This window comes from Harpia harpyja, chromosome 5 (assembly GCF_026419915.1).
Source record: "Harpia harpyja isolate bHarHar1 chromosome 5, bHarHar1 primary haplotype, whole genome shotgun sequence".
Classification (NCBI taxonomy): domain Eukaryota; kingdom Metazoa; phylum Chordata; class Aves; order Accipitriformes; family Accipitridae; genus Harpia; species Harpia harpyja.
In genome coordinates, this window is record NC_068944.1 from 6,130,200 (window position 1) to 6,151,961 (window position 21,762).

General features: G+C 40.3%; 1 long non-coding RNA gene across 1 annotated transcript in view; it reads left to right on the forward strand.

The window, feature by feature from the left end:
• Window positions 1–21,762, forward strand: part of LOC128142390 (uncharacterized) — a 367,893-nt gene that overhangs the window by 339,606 nt on the left and 6,525 nt on the right. The window contains exon 3 of the long non-coding RNA XR_008235378.1: window positions 1,723–1,823. This is a non-coding gene — a long non-coding RNA (uncharacterized LOC128142390). The remainder of the gene's footprint in view (window positions 1–1,722; window positions 1,824–21,762) is intronic.

The window sequence follows — 21,762 nt, forward strand, 5'->3', positions numbered from 1 at the left end:
TCTTTTTAGCGGGTTGTTGATTATTTTAACAGAACATTAATTCTAAGAAACTCAGTCAGGAAAGAGTGCATTCAATGAGTTTTATCTGAGAGGGTTTTGCTAATTTTGCCACTGTAAGGCATATCCTCACCAAAACCAAGGGAATCCAAACAAATATATAATCCTTTGCTGTACTAACTCGATGGAGATTTCATTCCATAGTCTTCAATATCAGATAGAGACGCATAGCCCTTCAGGTTTTTTCGTAGCTGAAATGTGCTATTACTATCATAATGGTTGCTAAGATGAAGTTCTAGAGCTTAATGAAATCTGGAATTAAATAAATCACCTCAGGATTGTTAAAAGCTAGCTGCGAAAGAACTTTAAATAGTTGTTTCTAAAAGAAATGCTGACAGAATAAATACATTATTGCAAGTCAATCAGTCTCATCTCCAACTCTAAAACACTTGCTATGTTATATTTCAGTGATCACTGTCAAAAATTCCCTAATGGGCCAAAGAGACCTCAGTATCATATCACAAGCAGAGATCTTTTTTTAAATGAGGTTTTCGTCACTCTCCTTTTATAGAGTATGAGTTATTTGACTTTTTACTTGTTAACATAAGCACTTGTTTTCAAATTTGTGGCTGCACTACAGTAGAGAAGCTAGAGGTGTATGAAGATTTCCTGTTAATGCAGTTTTCTCTGAGAAGGAGTTCTGTTCCTTATTAATTCTGTTTATTCCTATGCATTATAGGCAGAGTTTTCTTTGTATGGCTTTTTTTTTCCATTCCGGTGGTGGGTTGACCTTGGCCAGCAGCTAGATGCCCACCCATCTGCTCTCTCACTTCCCCTTCTCAGCAGAACAGGGGGAGAAAATATGATAGAACATCTTATGGGTTGAGATAAGGAGATAACTCACCAATTACCATCATGGGCAAAAAGCAGACTCAACTTGGGGAAAATTAATTTAATTTATAGTCAATTAAAAATAGAGTAGGATAGTGAGAAACAAAGACAACACTAAACCCACCTTCTCTCTACCCCTTCTTTTTCCCAGGCTCAACTTCACTCCTTCATTCCCAACTCCTCTACCTCTTCCCCCCACAGTCTGCATAGGTGGAGGCACTGGTCATCTCCCAGTCTTTTGGTTTCATTTTGATTTGGAGAGCTGAGATGGCTCCTTGACTCAGTTAACTGTCCTGTCCATTAAGGATAATTGGAAATTATAATGCTAGACCTAAAATGCAGAATAATGTTGTGAGTACAAACGGACATCCTCAGCTATTAGATCACAAATAAGGAGGCTAAATACATGAACTAGTCCAAAAGATAGCTAATGAACTTTAGTCAATCGTTTGAAAGACATTTAGGGACATAATTTTATGTGCCTGTTTTGGAAAATCATTTACTCCAGCATATTGGTTTATTAAACCAGAAAGGAGCTGGACCTCTTTCATTTTCACTGTTCTCTCACAACTGGAACAGCTTAGAAATGTAGGTATGCAAGAGAATAAATTAAATAATTACTCATCTCATTGTTCTGATTCCCTGTGCACTCCAGGAAGCCTGATCTGAGCAGTTCAACTTGTAGAAGCCCATAAACTCTCTGCAGATTCAGTGGTGGAATAAAAAATTATTTTATGAATGAATAACCTCATAAGCAAGTTATTTTGGACAAGTTTTGGTTTAGTATTTGATAGGTGATATAATTACTAAGCTCTTGATTCTTCTTCTTTTCAGAGCATACTCAACACCTTTAGATATCTTCATTGAGACCGCAGAGTGACTGCAAAAACTGACCAACAGCAGCAGTTTTTTAAATATCACTGGTCTTCTGACAAGTAAGTTCTTCATTCTCAGTTTTATTTTCTTCCCTGTAGCCCTGACTTGTATTTTATCCTTATATTTATTATATGGACTACCATATTCATTTTCTGGGCCAATTGAATGTGAGTGCAAATTGAATAGTATGAAACTGATCTTAATCTTTCCCAGTTAGAATGAAATGTATCGGTATTACAGCTAGAATTGAGATGAAGTACTTGCTCACCTGATTATTCCAACTGGTAATGCCAGTGGGACTGTACTCATATCTCTGGACATTTTGAGGCTTTTTCCTGGTAAAAGGTTAAATGGTTAAAGCTTCTTTTCTGTCGCTGGAATTGTGTGGCATCAGGGTCAGGAAATGCTTGCTCATTTGCAGTTGGGCTCTTCTTTTTCTTCTTGGGAGCCTCCAGAGGTTACTCATTGTATTAAATGGGACCCTAAAATTTGCCAGGATTCACATGGATACAAAAACTGTCTTTATATGCCTCCTTTGCCCATTTAGTCTCTTGTGTTCCCTTTGCTTGTCTTACTCTTGGAAAGGTTGAACTGCTTAGTCTCAGATTTATACTACATCAGGAGTTTGCTAACACTGCATCTAAATGAGTACCTTACACGGTGCAGTCCACCTAGTACAGCAGGTTATACCAGAATAGCCCTTTAATACAACTCGTTTCCATAACTATGCTTATTATCTATATGGCAGCAATACCTGACTCACTTTCTCCCAGCGACTTTGCGTTCTCTTTCTCAAATTCCCCTGCATTCCCCAAAATTTAGACCTCTGACTGCTCTTAAACCTTCTCACGCCTCTTTGTCACAAATGAGTGGTTAGGACTGCTTAAAGAATTACTGTCAAAGGTATTAGCTGTCACGTCCGAATTTCTCAGGATGACGACTCGGGTTTGCTGATTCCCAGGTCAGGATTAAGGTGAAACGACACCAAGGATCCTTTAACTCACAACACTCAACTTTTATTCGCTCACAACAAGAATTGGCATGCTCACCACAAAAATTGGTATGCTCACAACAAAAACTGACATGAAACTACATCAGTAAACTGTGTAACGTGTGCTAACCATACATCGCTAAGCATATACTACAGGCTTTGCTTATTTGGGGATCAGTTCAGGGAAAATAATGAGGAGAGCCCTCCTGTTGGGTCAGGAGGTTCAGAGCAGACCCCCTTGCTTTCTAGACTCCTTCTCAGAGAGGAGCCTGGGGGCTGCTGGATCCGCTCCTAGTCCCGGACTTGGTCAGCGGTTTATATCTTAAGGGATGAGGTATAGGGATTACGGAAAAAAAAAAGGGGAGAGAGAGGAAAGAGAAAGATTTCACTGGTCCTGGGTCCAGCATTGGTCCAGTCAGCCAAGGGGTCCCATTCCGGTGGGTGCGTGCGCGTGGAGCTTCAATTTGTCTCCTTTTATCATCGTTCCCCTCCTTCGGGCAGGCACTCAAACTCGTTAGGCGAATTAGGTGTCATGCGGGGTTTGTGCTTTCAGAACCTTCGGGAAATGGGTCGGTGGGCTTGGGGGTCGTTTGGGGAGTAACTTCTCCTTCCCTGGAGACGTGACCATCGTTTGATCTTTGGCCGTGCAGGGGGAGCTGCCCTGCTCAGCGTTATCGGAACAGGGACCTGCCTGTCCTGTTGTCCTGTTGCTGATGTCCTGTGCTGATCGGCTTCTTTTCACCCGCAGTTCCTTGCTCTGCGGGTTCGTTGTGATGCGGGGTTCGTCCTTAGGCAGAATTTGTCCCACCACAATGTTTGAGAAGTTAACTCTTTCAGTCTGTCACATTAGCAAAAGTGATTTAATAGGAGTTTATAAAACCATGACTTCACAGAGTTTGATGGTAAGGTTCACTCTATTACTTAATACATGGGTGAAGCGTACAAAGAAGAATCAAGTTAGAATCAAACTAGAATGATTTATCAGAGACCGAAAATGCAGAAGATTAAGGGAGAAACATACAAAGAAAGATCAAGCTAGAATTGATTTTTCATGATTTGTATAAAGATGGGGAGCGCAGAAGGGTAGGGGAGACCCTCCTGTTGAGTCACCAGGTTCAGAGAAGACCCCCTTGCTTTCTAAACTCCTGTCAGAGCTTAGGTGTGGCTGGATCCGCTCCTAGTCCCAGACTTGGGTAACAGTTTTTGTCTAAGGGATTATGTGTGTAGCAGCAGTCTGATGTTCATTTACAGTTTGAGGTAAGTCACAAGATTCAGTAAAAATCACTGGCTAATTTTGACATTTACAAAGCGATTAAATAGAATATACCTATGTCAAGTCACACATGCATGCACACAGACATAAAGATATATAGATATAGATACAGATATATATATATATAAAAAAATATATAAACAGAGGTATAACTTAAAAATTTCCCTCGAATTCAGTGGAATATTCACGTGAAATGTCTCAGCATTTCTCAGTGGGCGAAGGGTTGAGCCTCAAGGAGTGAAGGGCATCAGCCCAGGTTCTGTCATCAGCTTTCGGTGATGGTCCTCTGATTTTTGCACATGAGAGAGTTTGCGAGCTCTGAGAGGCGTCCCACTCAGAGGGAGATGCTGGTTACAGCCCGCTGCGGTCCAGGAGAGCTCAAAGGGCTTCACTTAGGACCGCTGTTTGTAGGTTTGTGAGATGGTTGACTTTGGTCATTGTAATTTCATTCCAGCCATAATTCTTGTCAGATAACCACAACAGTGAGTCATGATCCAAGGAGGAGGAGACTCAAGTATGGTTCTAGGCAACAGGAATTTCGGGTGCATTTAGGGGTGCCTAATTGTCCGGACTCACTGTACCATAGCCAGGATAAGAAAGTACTGGATTGTCCCAACTTACTGTGCAAGAACACAGTGTTGGCTGGTCCCGACATCGCAACGTGGCCTGGGAGGGCTGCACCACCCCACTGTTCAGGCTTGATACGTACTACCCCAAAGGTAAACTGATGTACAATGAGGGAACGTGAGCCTTGAAAAGGGTCTTTGGACTTTGTTCTTCTTCCATAATTGTTAGATTTTCTGGACTCTGTTGTGGTTATACTGGGAAATGGGAAGAGGTGCTTCTCTGACCCTTGGCTTCAATTCTAAAGGAACAAGAGAAGAGCTTTTTTCAAAGTTTTTTAAGCTTTTAAAAGTAATCTACAAGTTGCTACTCCTCCCAATCTGAGTGAAGCCCAGGGTGAAAACTCTGAGACAAATATAACAACAGTATCTCTCAAAAATAGCAGAGATTTTATAGAAAAGGAAAAATAAAAGTATTTAACAACTTGGAAGTCATTACTGGACTTAGTGAGAGGAAGCTGGAAAAATTTGGAAACTGCTGGAAATAATAGTGTCTGAGGATAGCCTCTACAGTTAAAGGAAAGAGTGTTAGAAGGGCTAGTAGGTTTGGGAAAAGCGGAGAGGAAAAGGAACAGCTTGCATTGGAAGGGAGAGGAAGAGGATTCTTACTAAGAGGAACAGAAAAGAAAGCTCTTTTCTGTTCCAGACTTATTGAAGGAGAACTTCAGAACTTCTTAAAGTTTTCCTGTTCATAAAGAATAACGTTTATAAGAGACTACATTTTAAAACACAGAATTATTTCTAAACAATGGAGTCCGCTCGTCCTAGCTTCTTAAGTGAGGGATCTTATATTTCCAGAGACTGCTCCACCAAAATAGCAATGAAGATTCTCATATCACTACCACACTTCATCTTTCTTTGTAATTTCATACAGCTACTGTAAATATTATGTTATTTGCTTCTTGTTGGAATATGTTCCACTTCAGTGTACCCAAAGGATTTTATGAAACTCAGTGCCTGGTTACAAGCTGGGTCAGCTTTGGCAGTCATATTTGATTATCCTATGGACAACAGGTGATGAAATTTTAGCATGTTATCACCTTTTGCCACTGCATATTTCTGAGATGAAGATGAAGAGAATACATTGAACAGAAGTGATACAGTATCTAATTTTTCATGACCTTGTATATCATAAATAAGCAAGTTTAGCTACCAGTAGCCTCCAAAATAAGAGTTCTGATGTATTATTTCACATAAAAGAAGGAAGAGTGATATAAAGAATTTGCACCATTTAATAAGTGCTCACATCAATTAGTGAAAATACAGGAATAAAAATCTTTGGGTTTATATTATTTATATTACTTAAATGTAATTATGTTAGAAGGTATAGATTGAACACCTGAAATTTCACATTCTACACAAGCAGATGAAATTGTAAGGTTTTTCTCTGTTTCCATTGTTTTTACAAGTGAAAAACCAGCTTCCTTCCTTCTTATTGCTTGCTTGGTTGCTTTTCAGGTGTTTTGGCTATAAGCACATAGCCAAACTTTTGAGTCTTATTTGGGGTCTGAAAAGAACACAGGGTCACTACTTATATTTCTGTCTCCCCAGAAAGCAGATGTACTGAATACATCACTTGTTACTAAGTGATGTCTCTTCTAATTATCTGTACTTCTGTGTGGTTCACTTTGCTGTCTGGACTATAACATGTCAGAGATGCGTATAACAATACGAGCTTCCGTATCTACTTAATTGACCATTCACTTGAATTTTACTAAGAGGAAAGACAGGCTAGAGCCAACAGCTTCAATTCTGCTTGGATTTGTCTCTAAGATGCAGTTTTGAAGCTCTGTCCTGTTTACCGTGAAAAGCAGACGATAAGGAAGCTGAGGCCCTTTGACGCAATGAGTTCAAGCCTAATAATTGAATTACTCAATCTCTGTGGCATTAAGCATATCAGGACTGTGCACACACCTGATTTATCACTTCATCAACCCAGGGAATAAATAATAAATAGTGAGTCAATCTGAATGGAGAAAAGGGAGGGTTTCATTTTGAGATGGGGGTGGAAGGTGGGAAAGAGGCTCCAGTTGGGTTTAGGTAGATTAATCAATTTTAATTAACAACATCTTGTTTTGAGGCAGATGTTACAAAAGCAAAGGAGAAGGATAATCATGTTCACAGTATAGGCGGAAGTAGTGGTGGTTGTATCTCCTTTTATTTTGTAGTACAGAAGTGAAATATTCACAGGGTCAATTCCCTCTTCAACTGAGTAGTATTGGAACCCAAAACCCTCGCCTCTGCTTACAGTACCTTTCAGCTGTCTTGGCTTTACAATATTCTCAGGCAGATTGTTAGAGTTTACTGCAATCTATTCAATGTTCTGATAAAAAATTAATTCTACACAGTGACAATAGAGCACATGCTAAACTAGCCCATCCACAGAAAATACTTGGCATGATGAGTCGTGGTTGAGGGAAGGTGTCTGTAGTGGGTTTCAACAAATTTCACAGTTAGACATATATTTTCAGTGTTTCTTCAGACAACCTGGAAGCTGACAGAATCACTGTCAATGAAATTTGCAAATCATACAAACAGTCCAGGCCCCTTGCTATAGCAGGAAACCTGGGTTGCTTGGTAACCTCAGTCCATCTATATAAAGCGAAATACTTAATTTAAGGTTGAAGAATACTAGCTTCATTGAGAGAAAGAAGAATTGTGTTCTAAGGAGTCCTAACCTTTGAGGGAAAGATTGCAGGAATCCCATCAGATAAGCAACTCCAGTGAGAAAATTGATTACATAGAACAGGGGTTGTTGCTTTGGTCATGAGTCTGGCTTTGGTAAGACTGATGCTAGAAGGCTGTGTTTTGGTGTCCCTGCTTTAAGAAAGCATGTTGAAAAAACCAGGGTCAGAAGAGGGCCACAGAAATCATTAGTACGCTGAAGAAAATGTCTGCAACAGCTTTGAAGGGCTTAGTCTGCTTTGGCTTTTTTAAAAGAAGCTGAGACCCGATTTGATGGTCTTACTATGGGAAAGAGCAAGCAAGGAGCGTAAATGAAATCATCATTCTGTCTTTCGTGCATTTACTTTTTAATTACCTTCCTGGAAAAGGGTTGGTTCTTCTCAGTTGGTATCATTAAAGTATTCTGGTTTTCTGCCACAGTGTAGCAGTAAATAATACAGTGGGTGACCTCACTTGTTTGATAATCTAGACTGGGAAATATGTTATTACCCAAATAAGAGTAGGTAATTACCTTTTACATCATATTCTCCTTGTGTACAGTACTGTTGACTGGAAGCATAATTCCCATGGTCAAAGTGGTGATGGGAGAAAAGTCCTTGATCACTATAATCAGTCCTGCTCCACTGTTGTGAGAATATCATGCATCGGATTATTTTGACTGCTGCTTTTTTTACATTAGGTACTTTTGTGTGTAAAGGTGGAACTGTATTAAGTTGCATTTAAGGAATTATATAAAAGCTCCTCATATATTTATTCAGATTCCTGATTTTTACTTTTTGTTATCTTAGAAACCAATGAATGACATTTCACATTTACTACATGTTTGTTTTATTTATTACTTATATTAAGGTGATCTATTAGTCAAATTAACCGTTCTTTGTACTGAGTAAACAGAACTGTGTGTGTGTTTCTGTTTACTGTGTCCTGCAAGATTTTAGAATTAGCAGATTTCAGCCTCTGCCATGGAGCTTTTACCTACAGTAGAAAGTAAGATTTTCTGCCTTTATCAGCTCTCAAGCGATAGCTTTGCATGAACTAGATATTGAACAGAGCTAACCTGAATGAAGTGAAGCAAATACCTTCTCTGGACCTGCAGAGGAAGCTACACCTATCAAACCTGGGCTGAACAATTTGTCAGAGACCATTTTCTTCAGTCACTCAAACTCTCCCAGCTCAGTGGTTTGATGGTCAGCAAATCTTTACCAACAGATATGGAATGCTTGAATACTGCATGTAATTTAATGTAAATCAAGTTATGGAATTTAAGAAGTTTGGCATTACCTTCTTAAAAGTTCATGTTTAATAGTAAATGATCCTATTTTTAAATAAAAATACATATTTAACCTGAAAAAATGCACCTAGTTAAAAAAGCAGTTTGAGGCAAATCCATTCTTGTGTTAAAAAATGATGTGTGAATTTCTATACAGGCTGCCTGCATGACAATGGAAAATGAAGCAAGCGGCTCTACTTTGCATGATTATTTGGAAACCCTTGAGGTGTTAAAGAAGTGAAATAGTGGCTTGCCTAAGGCAATAAGTGTGTTACACTTAGATGTTGATTTGTTTATTTAATAAGCATAACAAAAAGGCAAAATGCTATGCATAATCTTTGTGAAAATAAACAGAATTCTTATCATAAAGAAAACAAATATTTTTTCTCATTTAGTGCATTTCAGAACCAGATTATATGGACACTGAGATATAAGGGGGATATAGATTTTTTTGTTTCAGTTTTTAAAGATAAGGTAGCATCCAGGCAAGTATATTTGAGTTTTGTTTGGTAGTGTTGTTAATAAAGGGCTAATTGAAAGCTAACCTTGAAAATGTATAGATCTTCATCTTCCATATATATAATTCTGTGTATACCATTAGCAGAATTCAATATATTTTCCTAGAAATTACACAATATGAAAAAAAAAAAGAAGCTAAATATGTACGCGGTCTTTCTTTTTTCCTAGAAATGCACCTTGAACCTGAGGTGCTTCTCCAGCTCCTTAATATAAAATTCTGTTCAGTCGAGTGTGATGGATTTACTTTCAGATATTTTTTCTCAGATTTCTAGCAGACTTTCTGCAGTATGAGGCCAAATGGCATCGCAATCTTTGTTAGGGGAAAAGGCACAGGAAAATTCAGATGAATGTGGAAAGACTATAAATAAAAAACATTAGCCTCTGACCCAACAGTTGTCCAGTAACAAGTGCAATTACATAGACAAACGGTGCTGATCACAATCTTCTTTTCCCACAGCACGGCAGTTGCTCGGCGTAGAGCATTGCTGAATAGATAGATATGCTTTTGACACTGTCAGGAAGGAATATGCTTGCCTGCAGTGAGATAAAGCACTCATTTACTGGGCTGACAGGTATAACAAATAAAGATCTTGGCCACAGGAGATGCTGAGCACCTGTGGCACCTGTCTGCTAATTCAGAGTTTTTCAGGTGAGTGCATGAGTAAAAATGAAGGGTTACAGTCACCTCGTTGGGGGGATGGCAGGAGAACAGCTGAATGAGGAATTCAGTTTTCGGGAGCCTTTAATCAGGCAACAAAAGCCAGTGGCAGTGGACACAAAAAGGCAGAAATTCACCCCAGTTCAGGTGTGTTAAAATAGTATTCAGGGGTTACCTTTTCCCTCAGAGACTTTGCACCAGAGCAGGTATTGCCTGTCTTTGCCGCTCGCCCTTGATGCTGAACCTCCGGGCGGCACCTTCCCCACCGTGGCAGTGGGAAACTCTTCGCAGCTCTGCCTTCCTCCCCAAAAATGTGTCTGTGGGATCCCTGGGGTTATGGTGTATGTCTGTGACACCCTGCCTCCAGCTGCAACTCCCCGGGGCTCTGGCAAAGTGCTGCAAATTCCTGACAGCCCAAAGAATTTGGGGCAGAGAGCGAGCGTTTAGTGTCTTTTTAAGGAGGCATGCCACTACCAAACTATGATTACCCCATTCTGGAAGACCCAGTCCAGCTTAAGAGCAGGTTTGGCTAAATGCAGTCCTGTGTAGCTCAACATGAATATTATTTTTGTATTGTAGTACTAATAACCAGTTAAAAGATAACAATGCTTATTAGGCAGTTACAGACGCATTCTTTGCCTGTCTTGTCAGGGTACAAATGAGCAAAGAGCCAGAAGTACAGTTCATTAGGAAGGAACCAAGCCATTTAATTATCCTAAGAAGACTGTCTTCCTATTTTTTTCTTTTTCTTCCTTTTTTTGGTAATGCTTGTAGTTTTCTTACTATTTATACTATATAAATCTTACTGAGATTTATATATTGCAATAGAAGTGCAGAGCATCTGTCTCCTGGCCTATCAACTTTATCTGGCTTGGGGAATTGAGGCGAAAAAAGGAAAAGAAAATATGTGAATATCATGACTATAATACTGAATTATTTTATGCTGCCATATGGAGTTAAACTGGTTAAAAAAAGAGAAGAATTTCCATTTCAATGCTATTTGTTTTATAATAGAATCTTCCCTTTTCTTCACCCCTCTACTTCCAGAAGGGTCTTATTCAGTGTATTCAGTCCTAGCCAAAAGGTCACTGTTGTCCTACAAGTCCTCCCTCCCCTTCCTGGCACCTCTGGATGCTGTGAATAGAGCTCGCTTTCTCTGAGGCTGAGATCTGTCAGTGGGAAGGTGCACCAGGAGCAGCTGAGTATCACCCTCCCCTCCTGGAGGTCAAGAGCAGCACCCCTGGGTGCTGCAGAAATTGCGCAAGGAAAGGGACGGGTGACCCCACCAGATCTTCTGGCTCTGACCCTACAGCGCTTGGCACCCTGACCACCTTTCCACTGCATTGTGCCATTAATTTAAATTAATTCAGTCTCTTTGACAGATAGTTCCCTAGATAGGCGATATTTAGTTTTATGTTAAATTTCTCAGCCTGGTTATTTAATGTGTGTATTTGTATATGCATTTTTCATTGTGGACTCTCGACTTTGACAAGGCGTTGATGAAGTAACGCATTCTGGAATATGAAGCAGTCAAATGGCTGTTCATTTCAACTGAATTCTGACACTCCTAATCACAGTAAATATGTTTAATCTTAGTTTTGTCTTATGGTATTCGGTGGGAGTTCTTAGGGAGTGACATTCAAATCCGTGTGAGTAATGCTCTCCCTGGGCTTCTTTCTGTAATACTGGGAGATGATGTGCAGGAAGGCTGTTGCCATTCCAGCTTGTGCTGTGAAGAAATAAGAGACAAAATAACCAGCATGAAAAACAGAGAAAGGACTCTATCCTAAGGCTACTCAGCTTGGTGATTTCACTGGTTTGGGGTCAGAGACCTTCACTTGCACTGGATGGATGGAGTCAGAGTAGAACAAAGGGCAGCAAACCCAGCGCTGGGGGAGGATTTGAGCTCTAGGAAGAAAGGACGGTCTCAGACCCAACAGCAGACAGGTTTATGGAGAGACCGCCTGTACTGCGAGAACTGGCTATGAGGACATAAAGGCACCTTTTTCTGCCTTGTAGCGTATTTTCATACTTCCCATATTAAACTGTGCCTACGTGCCTTTACAAGCATCCCTCCCTCTTCACTTGTTTGTAAGAACTCAAACCAGCTCCAAGGTCTTGCTATTCATAGGAAACAGTAAAGGTATTTGAAGCAAAGAAACAAAAAAGACGCATTTACTTGCAGGTAAAAGCTCAGAGGGAATAGATTATAAACAGCGCAGAAGAAATCTTTAGAGAGTCTAGCTGCTAGTGCTTGTCATGCTTTTGCTCAGCGTATGCAAAGGGAGATTTGGGGCAAAGCTGGAAAGACTCAAGAGGCAGAGCAGAGGGTGCACATGTAACATCAGGGCAACTCCTGCCAAAATGTAAGTCTGTATTCTGACTGAGAAAGTAGTAGAATTTCTGAGGAAAAAGGAATAAGAACAGCTAAATATCATTTTGCAAAACAGCTACATCAGTTTAATTGTAGCCTTTCAAAACATCTAGCCTCAAATAGACAAGCAGCCTCAGAGGTTTCAGACTGAGGATTTGAAAGTATGATAAAGTTGCAAATCATCTGTAAACATTGGCTTAACTGTAATGTTTGTTATCCTTAGTTATTGGTGATATTTTCTGTGTACTGCTATTGAAAAAGACAGACTAGAGACTCCTAAAAGATGACTCTTGTAAGGCAATGAGAGTGTATGTACCAAAATGACCAGAAAGGGACTAGATCAGTCCCCAGCAAATTAGGAATGTGCATTCATTATGCTTGTAATAATGATGGTATGTTTTATAACATTACACTCAAGCAATTGTAATTTCAGTTTTATGGAGCAAAAAGTGCAATCTCTGAGATTTAACTTTTAAGTAGGGGATTTAATTGACACTGCTTGAAAAATATTAATGGCCATTCATTAGTAGGTATTGTCTCTCCCCTTATCCTACATGATTGTTTTAATTTAAGCTAGCTCTCCGCTTTGCGTATAGAATTATTGACAAAAATATGCCTTTCTTCAGCAAATGATTAGCTAAATCATCCTTTTATTTACAAGCAGTGCTGTGTCCCTGTGCCCTAAATCTTGCTAGTTGGAAGAGTGGGAGGGAAAGCAATTTAATTAAGTTAACTTTATTGACCCGTTGGAGCTGTTGTTTAATAGCATGGCTCCCTGGAGTGTAGTGCAGGTAAATTGAATGAATGCCACAGAATATCACTTCCCTGCATTGCATATTTCGAACCTCTGCCAGGCAGTTTGGGATGAGCAGCCAATCAGGAAAAAGGTTTTTCCAGCCTTGCTGGCATGGATGGCATTTCCCATTATGCTCAGAACGACGTGCAGAGCGTTACCCATGCGTTCCTCTGAGTGTAGCGAGAGGGATAACTCTGGGATTGTGCGTTGCGCTCAGCTGCTGCATTCGGAAGGCAACTTTGTGCATTGGCTCTTCAGCCATGTATCCAAAAATACCTTTTTGTGAAGGAGGAAAACTAGCATGTGAGTCTGAATGAAAGTGCTGTGAGTAAACTATTTAATATTAAAACCTCAATACGCTCATTCTGCATGAGAAATCAGAGTCCAGAAGGATAAGAGATGTCTTCTGGAACTGTGCTTGTCATTAAATACTTGGGAACAAAATGAAAAATGAAAAAGCTTCTTTGTTAAACTGTTCTTTGATAAAACAAAAGCTCCAAAGACTTCCATAATGTATTCTCATAGATAGTAGTGCCTGCTACTGTTTCAGTTACTGCTGGTGGTGTTAAAATCTTTGTCCAAATGTCTTATTAGTCTATAAAATGAGTACAACAGCTTCTCCGCAGTTGACTGGAACACACCCCGTTTTCTGCACTATTCTTCAATACTGCCCACTGAGTGATAAAAGACAGTCTGTTGCACCTGTACTTCCGATCACTTCTCTTAAAAGTTAAGCCAGATTAGTAGTTGTGCAATGTAACAGCAACTTCATATAGCTTTTAACCTTTGCAGAATATTGCTTTTAACCCTTGCAGAAACTTGCATGTTTCTCTGTTTAAAGCTGAGACCCAAAGATCCAGTCCTACAGCTTTGCTTAAAGAATTAAATACAGCCACTCAGCTAGTTTATGTTTGCTCTGGAAGGTAGTAAGAGGTGTAACTTTAATTACAATTCATAGTTTTCTCATATTCACTCATAAGTCAGTGTTTTGGATAAGTTTGTGTGCAATTTTTTCCTGTTATATACGAACAGATTTTTCTCAGCTTCAGACTGCTGGTTTTAATTTTAAACACATGTGAGAGAAGAGAGGTGGGTTTGTCCTTTCTTGTGCTGACCAGAATAGTTGGGAGAAGCAGGCAAGTTTCAAGCATGTAAGTCCTCCTTTAGGTCAGACTTGGGTGTCTTTAAACAGTCACCCTTAAAGTGTTGCAGCCACGATCATTACCCCTGCGGTGGGCATTACGCTGATGGTGAGACCGACCGTCCTTTAGAATGTCATTTCTCACAAAATGTGTCACCTTTGGGGGGGGGCTGGCCCTTGGGGCAATCTCTCTCAGTTCCTTTCCTGACCTTTATGCCCTAATATGCCACACACCCCCTCAGAGGCAGTGCCATATACTTTTAATATACAAACCCAAGCTGTGGTGCAGCCTGGGAAACTCCGGGAGCTCCTAACCTGGCCCTCGGCTCCGAGCTCTGGCGTAGCGCTGAGGGGGGGGAGAGTCACCCTCAGCCCATGATGTGAAGTCCAGAAGTTAAAACTGCCTTTAATTCAATGTTAGATTAACATGGGGTTTGGCTGGCGCCGCGTGTTTGTGTGTTTACGCAAAAGGATGATGGCTTGCATGAGTAATCCTGAGAAGTTTACTAGCTGGTATTCTCCAGCGCTCTGTTACTTTATCTTCATTAAATGTGGGTTCTGGCAGCCATTGCTTGAAGTCCATATTCCATATCCATAAGATAAGTGCAGTTTCTGTGCTAATGGTTGTGTCTGGGGTCAGAGGCAGGCCTTAGAAAATAGACTTCTGTGATTTTCAGCTATTTTTTTGCTTCCTATAGAGTTTTTGTTATGACACGTAAAAATATTCTGAAAGCTTTATGGTGTATCTGATAGAATGAGAAGAAAATACACATCCATGATGCCATCCCACAGTTCCTTCCAAATGCAAAAGACAAACCACATTGAATCACAAGTGACTGTTTTCCTGCATAAGAATTCATACTATATTTTTAGGTGAAGTTCTTTAAAGGTGTTAAAATAGAAATACGTTATATATACATGAATTTTAGTTTTACTTGATTACAGTTTTAAAGGACTATCAAATCAAGGTTTTTAATATTATTTATTTGGTATGTTTAATATTTAACATTATTTAATTTATGTGTATATTAGTATTAATATAAATTAATAAATACTAATTGGTAGTTCTGAGTGGGGTGCAGAACTCATGCCAAACACCAATTTAGACTTCCATGGGTATTTTTTTTGGTGGCAAAGTTGACCTTAAGCAGCTCCCACCTGTGTCCACAACCTTCTACCTATCTCTGCCTCTTTTCTTCCCATTGTGCTGGCATAGTTTTTTGTAGGACTGAACGCTGAACTGGGTTAACAACCTTGGAAAATTACCCATCTCCTTTCTCTTTGTCTCAAGGTCCTTTATAAAGCAAAGCAATGTGTTCATCTGGTTTGCAGGGTAGACCCCAAATCATTGACCCAGTGCAACTGAACATGCATCAGGGAAGGGAACTGCTTTGGTTCAGTCAGGCCAGAAAAAATTGTCCATCAAACTACCATTGGATTTTAAGACGTGCCATTTGCTTGATGCTTTAGCCTATAAACTCTACATAGACACGCTTAAGGTTAAGTACTAGTAATGGTGTTATCTCTGAACCAAATCTTTGCTGAAAACTTTTGCCAGTACAGGAACAAAGTTTAGGGATAGATTTAGCTTTTGATATTTAAAGGTTTTATGAGTTTGGAGTTTTTTTAATGCTAAAAGCTAGGAAAAAGTCTAAGTTAGTGCACTTACACCACAGAAAAGTGTAGTTTGTATCTTTGAGGATTTGGTATAAGAAATTTTTACTTTCTATACTTCTAAGAGTTTTCTGATTTACTAGCTGGCTTGGGTTTTTTTCTTTTTTCTTCAAGTATAGCTTATATCAAGTGGATAGAAGTAACATATTGTAACTTTTTTTCCCCAGATACTAATAGAAATTTTCCCTGTCACATCTGTTTTCTTTTGGGGTTGGTCTTTCCTACATCTAAGGGACACTGAGGCAGAAGTTTTACAGCTGCAGAGGGATGGCATCTTCTAAGCTCCAGCTGTTCTGCTTAAAGACGTTCCTGCTTTCCACTGTCATTGCCACTCACCAGCTGGCAGTGCTACCCCTGTGGTTTTGCTAGCGGAGCGGCTCGCATGATTGCTCCTTAGCCTGAAACTTGCAAACTCAGCCAAGCCAGTCCAGATCCACAGTTCACACCACTTAAAATAAACTGGCTTGTTTTGCCTCGAGCGTTTTAGAGTGTTCACAGGAGCCCCTCCGCTGGCGCAGCTATGGGGCAGAGTGTGGAAAACCGGCAGGAGTAACATTGTCAAGCCAGCGTAATATTGTGCACAAAGTGAGTGTTTGCTATTCTCCAACTCTTAAGCACTTTAAACACAAGAGAAGGCAGCAGAAGTGGCTGTAGCGTGGTTGCGTCCAGCAGACTTACGTTCAGGTGTGATGCTAAGCGTGCAACGATATGTAAACTTATATGCAAATTTTCTTTGTTCACACTGATATCTAAACATTTGTTCACCTTTTCCCCCCCTTCTATAGACTAAAGCTGGCCTATGCTAGCATTTTGAGGTTGGTTTTCTTTTACTTCACGTTAATTGGTGGTTAATTTAAGTAAATAGAGATCAATGAGGATGTGTCAAACCTTTGCTACACAGGAGACAAAAGTTTGTTTTAGACTACAACATAGTCTCTAAGTCGACCAGTTAGAAACAGAAGAGTTGATTAGGAGGTGCTCTCAGCAGCTCATGGAGCTTAACCTGGCAGTTGATAACTAATGCTCCATAATCCCAGCTACAGAAAGGCCTAAGGAGTTTGAAGAGTTCAGTTTGGTAATTTGCTAGGAAATCCCTGACGATTCCTCCAGAAGACAAATTAAGTATATGGAGAAGATAACATAGCCCGGACACCTGAGGAGGAATCCAGATACTGAACAGGATTGATTAGTCTCTTTTTGTCCTCGGGAGTCAGAAGCCTGTTGCTGCAATATCCAAACAGATTGTCTGCCTTACCGTGTATGTACCACGAAAGGATGGCAGCACCACGGTCACAACGAGAAAGGAAGATCCATTCTCTGCTGCAAATTGTATCGTCAACAAAATTACTGTTTAAATTCTCTACCAGTATATGACAATAACCTTTATTAGTAGAATTAACAAAAGAAGTAGGGGAAGAAATGTAGTTTCTCAGCTGGGAAGTCACGTCTGAGAATTAATTAATCCCAGTGTTTGTTTTCTTAAATAAGGGAGCTCGAATAAAATCACCGAGAGGAACCTTGTGCCCTTGCACACGTGCATAGAGTAGCGTTTCCAAGCCGTGACCACAGGAGAGAAGAAAACATTAAGAAAGAAAACTTGTTAATACAGAAGCTAGGAACTCTGAAGGGAACTTGGTAGTCCAGTGGTAGTGGAGGTATTCTGATTCAACAAACTACTTCAAAAGCACATCAGTCAAGTCAGAGGTGATATTTTAAAGACTTATAGAAGCATGAAAGGCCAGTAATAACCAACATCAGGCTTTCTGCCAGAGAATAGGAATTGAATAGTCATTTCAGTATTTTATTTTATGATCATCATTAACTATCTTCTGCATCCAGGATATTAGACATGAGGAGAGCTGCAATTTAGGCCAGGAAACATCCCAAGCAGTTGTTATGTGTCTGGATTTTATGGGTTTTTTCCTTCATGATCACTGTACCTTTAGCAAAACCACTTATTTCTGTGTGTTGTTGTTGTTGTTCTTTTGGGAAAGTGGTCAGATAACGTTATGAAATGCCAAGGCATACTACTGAAAAATCCACCCTGCATTAATGTTGTAAGAGTGCACCTCCATGTAATGTTTGCTTATATATATATTTTAAACTGGGATATTTAGTGGGTATTTCTGGAGCAAAGGATTCCAACATAGTTGCTAATACAGCCCGTGGCAGGAGATGACGCTGCCTTTACCCTGCTGTGCCCACATATGGCTCCGCATAGATGCGCTAGCCGCTCCGTGGGGTGTTTCCATTCAGCTGTTTGTCAGCCACTGAATTCCCCGCTGAGCATGTCTTCTCTGTAGAGATTTATGGACTCTCGCTCTACTTGGAGGAACCCAAGTAGCTAAGCCAGAGAATGAGTGTCCGTAGTGCTCAGTCCTGCCTGTGTACTAGTGCTCAGGTCAGCGTCGCAGCAACCCAGTTCAGGACTCGCGCTGCCCGGGGCTGGATTCCATAAATTGTAACCCCTACATCTACAGTAAGCTGTGTCACCCTATGAAGTGCTTCACGTGGTATTGTACAATAATAAGGGTGTCTGGCCCAAACCTCTAGTGCTGTGAACCTATGAACACAGTGAAATAGATCATCTCTGGTTCTCCATGCATGCTCACAAAATACACATGGACATCAGGTAGGAAAGTTGCTTCTGAATTGTCCAGAGAGTCTGGTGAATTACATAAATACCCAACATGAGACACCAGAAAACATGCAAGGGTGTTCTCAGGGGCCCTGTACAAAGGCTGAGACACTGCGTTAGGATGCAGCATAAGGTACTGCACCAGCAATCTCACTAAGCTTTCAAAACTGTTCTCCTGTTCCTCTTCTGTCCCCCGCCATCTCTAGGAGCTCAGGAGACCTGTTAGCAGGGCAGAACCCTTATCGTTGGTGCTGAACTCCTTTAAAAATCTGCCTCAGCTTTTATTGCATTGGATAGGCTGGCTTTATTTTACTTTCCATCTCTTTCCGCTTTGTTTCTCTGGAGATGGTTGTTTTTTCTTGGCTGTGGGTAGTGCTGCAAGTAGAAGGATGTACGTGCATATATGCGTTCGGCACCCGTTCTTCTTCCCTGTGTCAGGCAACAGGAGTGTGTATTTCTGCATCTTCTCAGCAAGTAGTTTTCCTTCTTCCTTTTCCAGATCAATCCCTTGCCTTCGTCTCCCTTCAGAGCCAGGCGGTGGTGATGTGTGCAGCTTTGCTTTTTCAGAAGAGGAGGGCTGTATTATTTTCACTATCCAGACAATGGGTATGGCCCGCTGTAGGCAGCACGGGCTTTGCATACCTTTTTTTAAAGTCAGACACAGGGTGATCTTTTCTCATTGCTGGACACTGTTCTGCTTTCCCGATTTCAGATGTTAGCAGCCTGAACTGACTCTGAAACCTAGAGCAAACTGCTGTTCTTTTCTTTCTCATAATTACTGTACCAAGCATGTCTACAAGCCCAGAGGATTTCTTTTTTCACTCCAAATGAGCAGTGCCAAGTGAAATAACAATTCGAAGTAGTATAAATATGTTATCTTTATTATTTAACTGCACTTTCATCTACACATTTGCCTTGGGTAAAACAGTAGGACCCAGCCTTGGGTAGCTCAGGTTCAGACAAGCTCTGAACACCTTCACAATCAGTTCTGTGATGGTTCAAAGCATCAGTGTGTATTTTAAAAGATTAATATTTCATGGTAAGAGGCATATAAGCGTTTATTGGACTTGTGTTGTAAATCAAAACAGAGATGTTTTTAAACTGCACCCTATCCAGAGAATGTGGCAAGAAGTAAAATAAGTAAATAAATAAAAGAATAACTGGAAATGCATCTGGAAGACAGAAGAAAAAAATTTCAGGTTATGCCGTGGTGGTAGTGGGTAATTCTAGAGAACTCGGCCTTTTGCTAACTCCAAAACATGGCTAAAATATGGCTTGCATTAGCCTTACGTCTAAAGCACAATTTCATTACAGGCTGTGCTGGGAAAAGTTACTTGTATTGTAATTGTTTGATGTTTATTGATTTTTCAGTTGAAAAAAAAGTCCTGTGAGTCAAATTCTACTCACAGTGACATTGGTGCATATTGCAATATTTTGTAGTTTCCTCACATTCCTGCTGTGAAAGGGGAGACACAACTGTGTGACATTCCTATCCTGATTACCGGAAGATTTATAGAAAAGCACATCAGTGTTCCTCTAGCCCATGCACTCTAATTCCTGAAAATTGCGCTGATTGCCAGAAGAAGGAAAAAAAGAAAGAAAAAAAAATGAAAAAGAAAAAAACACTTAAGGTACTCCCAGGTTTTCATGGAGTTAACAAAGCCTCCCTGTTGCCCAGATGACTTTAAGTGCTGAGAAGTCTGTCAGCACGGAGGGAGCAAGGGCGGAATTACATCCAGGTGACAGTTCCCACTGAAGCCAGTGGAAAGTGTGATTTTGTGATACTTCTGAACTGAGAAACTGGTGCTTTTCATTAATTGCCAGAGGTTTAAATGTATTTTGTCACATTGCTAACAATCACGTTTCTGTTGCCCTAGTTTTACGTAGTGAACAGAAATTGTTTCAGATTTCTTAAAACCCAAAGTCTAGCAAGACAGATTTGTTAAAAAAGTGTGGTGTGGAAATCCTTCTCTGTACCTTTTCCAAGGATAGGATTTCAAAGGGTCGTCTTTGGTATCAGCAGCATCCATAAAGGTGAGAGAAAGCATAATTAAGGTAATTTCAGCAAGTTATGTCCCTGCAGCCATGGTGTTGCCCTGAATGCAGAACCGGTGTGGCTGCATTGAAAACGGGAGATGAATCTGGAGGAAGTCCTTCTCGCCGTTCTTTTTGCATTAGACGTACTCTTGGACGTGCTTGGCAATTGGGTTATCCTTTTAAGCTATCCCATTGCTTGGCCTTGGGAAGAGGCTGAGAGAACAGGTTGGGGGGAGAAGGTCATATTCAGATGGCCTAATTTCTGTGTATGATCCTGTGTCAGATGTTACCTAAACTTTTAGAGCCAACTAAGCGGAGAGAATTAGGCACAGAAATTAGGGTCCTCATATAGGCCCTGTGACAACGGCTTATAGTTGGTACATAAAGGGTAATATCCAAATGTAAGTAACCGTCATCCAACCACCTTCCTCTTGGACTAGTTCATTTATGCAAGACGCAGTAAATGTAGGAATATCAATGGTGGCACTTTAGCATAGCAAATTCACAGCTTTATTTGTGCTCTAGATTACCAGTCACAGACTATCATGGTGCCCTGACTGGAAACACAAAGTAGCTTGTTAATTTGTGTGTGCTAATAGATTTTCTGTGTTGCAGAATGCATATAGTTTTGACTAATTCCTCTCTCCTAATGTGTATGTTTTCCGCTATAGAAACTACCCAGTCTTTTAGCAATAATTGTTGATATTTTTAAAGATATGGGTTATAATCAATATCTGGGAGTAATAATTATTGATTGGAAAAAAGTCCATTGAAATAATTAGCCATTACTACTCAATATGTTTCCATGTGGAGTGGATGCAATTGCCATAATTCTAGTTAAATAAGAGGTTGCCTACATACTGGCTGATTTAATGGGTATTACATCTAAGGAAGAAAAATGAAAGAGAAAAATCTAATGTTCTGTGTGTAGATTTTCTACTTTTTATTTTAGGTTCCATTCTATGGCTCCATTGTGGCAGAAAAGAAATGCTTTCATGCCTGTGATATCTTTGTGTTCAGAAGCCCCAGGCCTTGCCCAGTAGAACTAGCTCTGATGAGTAGCTTTAATAATTTAAAAGGCAAATCTAGCACTGGGAGAGGAGGGGAAAAACACTTTTTGTTTGACCCAACATAACTTGTTTTACACATCCAGCAGTCTTGAAGAGTTTCAGGGAGGAGCAAGACCTACTGTTTAGCATGGAGCCACTGTCATGCATGTCACTTACGGGACCTGTTCCTGGCTAGAATAGCTCTGTGGGCTGCAGGACATTCAAAATAAATGGTCGCTCCTTGCTTCTGGGGCACCTGGTGAACGGGGC